This window comes from Petaurus breviceps, unplaced genomic scaffold, assembly GCF_028583685.1.
Source record: "Petaurus breviceps papuanus isolate PSGF00001 unplaced genomic scaffold, PetGlider_PUasm1.0 90701, whole genome shotgun sequence".
Taxonomy (NCBI): Eukaryota; Metazoa; Chordata; class Mammalia; order Diprotodontia; family Petauridae; genus Petaurus; species Petaurus breviceps.
In genome coordinates this window covers 4,518,271-4,525,336 of record NW_027187316.1, presented here as the reverse complement: position 1 = coordinate 4,525,336, position 7,066 = coordinate 4,518,271, and positions in this window count along the sequence as shown.

Genomic DNA, 7,066 nt, shown 5'->3' with positions numbered 1-7,066 from the left:
AGACACTTGACACTTACTAGCTGTGTGATCTTGGGCAAATCACTTAACCCTGATTTCCTTGCTTTCCCTGCTCCAAACAAAGAAAAAAATTAATAATTGGTTCTCTTCAGTCTATACGAATTGGCTCCAGCATATCCTTGTTTTTACACTATCAGTAAACTTCCTCCCTCCCTCTTTCTTTGCCTCCCTCTCCCCCTTCTGTCTCTGTCTCTCTCTTTCTATCTCTGTTTCTCTGTATGTTTATCTCTGTCTCTGTGTCTCTATCTCCCTGCCTTGAAATCCTGGACTTTTCTGGCAGAGGAGTCCAAATTATACTATACAAATTATACTTCACTGAACTGTTGTGAGGATGAAGTGGGCTAAAGTTTCTCAAGTGCTTTGTAAATGTCAAAATTTTAATTATTATGAAGCTGATATAATTCAAGGATTGACAGCCTATGCCATATGTACGAAAGCTGGCATCTAGTCCAGTCTGGGGATGGTATTCAGGATTGTTGTCTCTGTCTGAACTCCTTACTCTTGAGGGATCGCTCATCATTACTTGAGTGAGATGTCAATGGATTACCCTGCTGCCCCATATTCCCACCTCAGAATTGGTAAGGTAATATACCATCCATCACATCAAAGGTACATGATTTTATAATCTAATCCAATCTCCTCAGTTTACAGTAAGGAAATAGAGGCCCAAAGTGAGGAAAGTGACCTGAACCCATCTCTCCTGGGCTCACGGTAGTGTTTTGATTTATTTGTTTTGACATCATTGAGAGATGTCTCCCCCTAGGCCAAGTAAGAGCTCCTATCAGTCTCGGCTACTCTGAAAATGAGCTTCCAAAATAACTCAGGGGGACAGAGAAAGTAAGATGAAAGACCAAAGCAGATGTTGTGTGTGATGTCCTTGAGGCAGAGCTCGCTCAGGCATTTCAGACTATTCTCCACCCCCCAACCCCACCCCAACCCTCACCCCCAGTGATATAAGCAAACAAAACTAATCCTGTATATGGCTTCCTTCTGGAGACATAAAAGGCCCTGAATCAAACCCAGACCCATTTACACAGACTGTCTATGGGAGGAATAGATGAATGACTGTGACAGAAAACTTTTCCGCTTGAAATTTATGCCATTCAAATGGCATCAATACAGGCAGCAGGTCTGCCAAATGCTCAATGATGCTAGACATTTCCGCTGCTGGCAGGGACACTCTGAACCAGGAGCAAAATGAATATATTTTCCTGAAGCAAAGACTTATCATTCCCCATCACCTGTTTTGCTTCTCACCCTTCCTGCCTCAAAGCCTTCCAAAATAACTCAGGGGAAAAATAAATCACTTTTCTAAAGCTAGGCCAAGTAATACATTATTTTTTTTTGCTCCTGAGTAAAATAATTTGTATGGAATTGCTGAAATTACCAACAAATTATTAGATGTTTGTGCCCTTATCAAGCCCTAAAACCTAAACAACATGACTTCTGAGAGTTGGTGAGATCTGGAGATTGGACACTAGGTTCAGCATCATGAAGACTTTGAGTCTGGATCCTTCTTCAGATACTTGCTAAGATATGTGACCCTGGGGGGCGGCCAGGTGGTGCCGTGAATAAGAGCGCTGGTCTCAGAGTCGGAAAACCTGGGTTTGGTTCCGGCCTCAGATACTTAACACCCACACAAAATAAGTGGCTGTGTAACCCTGAGCAAGTTACTTAACACCAATTGTTTAAAAAAAAAGATATGTGATCCTGGGCAAGTCATTTAACTTCTCTTATCCTCAATTAAATGGGGGTAATAGCACCTACGTTGATGGATTGTGAGGATCAAATGGGCGAATGTATACAAAATGATTCCCAAAACTTAAGGCACAATATAAATGTTTTAAGATAATAATGATGATGAATTAATGAAGGTCAGACAACTAGCTAGTGGCAGAGTTGTGCCTAAAACCCACCTCTCCTGGGCTCACCATAGTGTTTTGATATGTTCGTTTTGACTACATTATATATTATATATAATTATATTTCTTAATTTATCATTATTATTATTGCTGTTGTTTTTGTTAATTGATAAGTAAGGGATAACAGACCATCTTCTTTGATTGACCTCTCCAAACCTTAGAATGGTAATTCCTCTGTTTCTCTGCACTTCAAAACCATCCCCCTTCTCTTGTTGTCCATCCTGGAGCTTCCCTCAGCTCCTATGGTCTCCTCATGCTAGATCAGTCTAGCACCCACCATTTCCACATTGTGGAAATATCCCTCCCCATGTCCCACCTCGCCTCTTTCTCCTATTGGTGAATTCCTCCTAGAAGCTACATTTTGTGGAGATGCTGGGCTGGCCCGCCCTCATTCTCCTTCTTTCCCTGTTCCTGATTTCCTTTGAACTTCAAAATCATGCATTGTCCTACCCTCATCCCATTTCCAACCCTCTTGCTTTTCAGGTCCCCTTTTTTAATGTGTTTTCTTCCCCCATTAAGACATGGAAGATATTAAAAATGTAAGTTTCTTACAGGCAAAGACAGTTTTTCTTTTTATTTGTATTTGTATTCCCAGTACTTAACACAGCACCTGGCACATAGTAAGCACTTAATGAATGCTTCTTTCCTTCCTCCCTCATTTCTTTTCTTCCTTCCTTTTCCTCCCTTTCTCCTTCCCTTCTTTGCTCCCTCTCCTCCTCCCTCCCTCCAATTCTTCCTTCCTTCCTTCCTTCCTTCCTTCCTTCCTTCCTTCCTTCCTTCCTTCCTTCCTTCCTTCCTTCCTTCCTTCCTTCCTTCCTTCTTTCTTTTCCTTACCTTATTCACTAAACCTTTAACTACAGAAAACTTTCTAAGACTGAAATTTGCAAAGTAGTTGCTGATTAGCATTGGTAGAATGAATTTCCTTATTGGCACTTCTCCACACCAATGAAATAGCAGGTCCAGGGGTTCTCCTTCTTTGACCCTTCACCTCTCCCCCCAACCAACATAATACAATATAATCATAGAACATTATAATTATATGATGCAGTCTACAATGTAGTCATAGAATATTTTGATTAAAGCTGGAAGGACCCTGAGAGGTAAAGTTCAAACCCCTCATTTTACAGATGGGGAACTGAGGCCAAGAGGAAGGTGACTTTTCTAGAGTCATTCAGCTCAGAGCCAGGACTAGAAACCAGGTCTCCTGAACCCACTCTCTCCACTGCCACAAAAATCAATGCTGTCCATTTTTATGAGTCTTATATGGAATCAATAAACCACAGAGGCACCTTATTATCTACAGGAAAAAGTATAAAATCCCTTCACCTGATATTTAAAGTCCTTTATAACCCGACCTCTTCCTACCTTTGCAGTCTTCATACATGTCATTCCCCTCCCATACTACAGTTTGGTCTGCTTGTGACTCCTCATGCATAGAACTCTGTCTCTCACTCACTATAACTTTTCATTGACTGTCTGGCATGCCTGGAATGTTCTCCCTCCTCATGTCTGTATTTGGGACCCTTGGTTTCCTCTGAAACACAGCATGTACTTTGCAATGGTCCTCCCAGAAGCTAGTACTTTCCCTTCCTACCTCATACTTATTTTGTATCCACTTATTATACATACAAATGTTATGCCCTGTCTCCCCCTACTAGAATGTAAGCTCATGGGCTTTTGTGGAGGGTCTTTGAATTTTTTATTTGCAGCCTTGGTGCCGAGAACAATGCCTGGTCTATAGTAGGTCCCATTACTTCCTAGTAGCACCTCATCTATACAGGAGAGTCAATTCTCTCATGAAAACATAAGCAAGTATCTAAATAGAGGAACACCTAGCTTTGTTCTGGTTGTGACCTGCTGGAGGAATCATATCACCTAGATAAATGCTATGTTGGAGATTCACTTACTATGGACTGGGTACTCTGCTGATGATACAAAATGATAGAATGATACAAAAGTGATGGAAATATAGTACAATGAAAAGAGCTCTAGGGTCAGAGGACCTGGGTTCAAATTTTGGCTTTAGTACTTAGTATGTATGTGACTTTGGGCAAGCCACTTTGTGTTTTTTCTTTTTTGTCTTTTTGGAGGAGGGAAGGCAGGGCAATTGGGGTTAAGTGACTTGCCCAAGGTCACACAGCTAGTAAGTGTTAAGTGCCTGAGGCCAGATTTGGACTCAGGTCCTCCTGACTCCAAGGCTGGTACTCCATTCACTGCACCACCTAGCTAACTCCTACTTCATGTTTTATGATCCCGAGTTTCCTCTTCTGTAAAATGAGAGGGCTGGTATACCACCAGAGCTTGATGGTCCCTCTTGGCTCTACATCTATGATTTTATCTATGATAAAACAAATAGGACACGTCTCTTCTTGAAAAGATCATAAATTTGGAAGAAGGGCCTACAGATTGCCTACTCTATTCCACTCCTCCATTTTACAGAGGAGAAAACTGAATTCTATACAGGTGAAGTAACTTTCCATTTTCAAAGTGGCAGAGCCAGAATTTAAATCCATAGCCACTGATTCCACATCACTGTCACCTTGCTTGTTAGATGGAATGAGGCAAGTATTCAGATATAATGATGCCAGATAGTATAATCAGTGTTTCTGAGTGACACAAATCATGTGCTAGTTGGCACAGTGAATTGAACACTGGGCCTGGAGTCAGGAAGACCTGAGTTCAAATCCTGCCTCATGAACTTAATATTGGTGTATTAGCTTGGGCAAGTCACTTTACCCCATTTGCCTTAGTTTCCTCACAGGGTTGTTGTGAGGATGAAATGAAATAAAATTGTAAAGTGCTTAGCACAGTGTCTATATTTTAGTTATTATTAATATTTTAATTAGTATCATTAAGTTGCATTATTATTAAATTATTATTACTATTAGGGCTGGGAGGGTCACATTCAAGCAATATTTTGATCATCAGGGTGCAAAAGAAGACATTTCAATTGGAAGGAACACCAAGAAGCAATGACATAGAGTTAGGAAAATGAGGGATGTGATCAGGAACAATGAGTAGTCCAATCTCACTGGAGTAGAAAGTGCAGAGATGGGAACAGTGGGAGCTAAGACTAAACAAAGAAATACTGGGGTCATATCATGAAGAGTTTTGAACACTGTGGTTGCTAAGTTTGGATTTAAGTTAGTGGACATTGGGGAGCCATTGAAGATTCATGAGAGGGGATTATCATTGACCAGAATAATGCTTCATGAAGATTAATCTGGCAGCTATAAGTGAGATTTATTGGAGAGGGAGAAAATAAATCAAAATAACTCAGGATATATGGTGCTTTGAGGTTTATGAATCATTTCCCTTACAACCCTTATCTCCCACTACTCTCATCTGTGTACTTTATACTCTAGCCAAATTGGACTACTCATGGTTCTTTAGTCACATCTCTCATTTCCTCCGCCTACCCCCCCCCCCCCCCCACACACACCATAGCTTTGCTCATGATATTCCTCCCAGCTGGGAGATAGCTTAAGATGCTACTGTAACAGCCAGTGAAAGAGATAATGAACTCTTGACAGGGTATCCCTCCAAGGTATAACTCACATTTATATAGTGCATTAAGGTTTGCAGGGAGATGGAGATGAGGGACAAATGAAACCAGAAAAAGGAAAGAGAGAAAGATGACTGAGGTTTTTGAGCCTGTAGAACTCAGAGAATGGTGATACCTTTCATAGAGATAGGCAACTCATAAGAACAAACTGATGTGGTAGGAATGACACTGAGTTTGAGGTCTTGGTGGAACATCGGGGTGGAGCTGTCCAGCAGAAAGTGGGAAATATGAGACTGGAGCTTGGGCAAACTGTCAGGGGAGGGGCTTAAGATTTGTCAGTCACCAGCATTGAGGCAATAGATAAGTAGCAAAAGAAGATAATATGATCAAAGTTGACTGTGTGTGAGTCTCCTCTAGCACTTAAGAAGGGTCGAATAAGTAAATGTCATGGTACCATGGAAAGAGCATGGAATTGGTTGTTAGAAGCCCTAAGTCAGCTTGTCATTCCCTATGTGATCTTGGGCAAAGACACTTCATATCTCATGTTCCTCATCTGTAAAAATGAGAGTCAAACTAGATGACCTCTGTGGTCCTCTTCAGCTCTAAATCTATGGTCTTATGTTTATACTTCCATAGATAATCCAGAGGCAGTTAGACTGGTTGAGTAAAGGCTCAACTGAGAGGACATGAGTTCTAGACTTGACTTGGATAGACATTAATATTATGTTCAAATTATCCCCCTGTATGCCTTTGTTTTTGTAATATTCATCCCACTCCATGCTTAACCCAGTATACTTTCTTCTTCGTCTACTTCTTCAAACAACATTCACAGCCAACCTAATGTCCCACTCCTTCATGAAGCCTTAAGACCTCTCTAGCCCACATTTGTGTGTTGTCTTTGAATTTCTATAGACACTTGGTGTCTCCAATATGTATCTGACTAGATGCTATCCCATCTTGTTCTCTATTTGCTTTGTGTGTGGCTGCATTATATTCTTATGTAATGTCACTTCTGTTCCTTACAACGTGTATAACCTTGGACAGATCACTTCTCTGCACCTCAGTTTCTCTCCTTTGTGAAATGAGATGTTTGGCCTAGATGGTCTCTAAGGTCCCATATTGCAGCTCTAATTCTCTGTTCCAACATGACAGGGGAAGGGTGTCTTTCACATATATAGACTGAACTTTCATTTTCATAAGTCCTTTGTTTATCTCGTCTTACCTGATGAAGACAAAGGCATTTGTCTTCACTGCTTTCATCTACTGGGTCATTTGACCTCTAAATTAAAGCTCAAAGACTTCAGTCTCTATTCTTCCTTGTGAACATCAAAAAGTTTACAGTTATCAAGTCCAAATGACATTTTGTTTCATTGGACAAAGTTTCCATGAGGTGAGGATGAACATCAAGCGATTAATATATTTTGATACAGTTCCTACTCTGATTTGAAAACATACTAATTTCTATTAAAAATTATAATAATGACTTGAAGACTAGACAGAATGATGGTGAATTTAAGCTGGTATATTTACATTATGATACTTGTTACTATTGATATTATTATAGGTATATATGATTTGATTTTAGCCAAGGATTTATTTCACTGGCATAAAACACAAGATT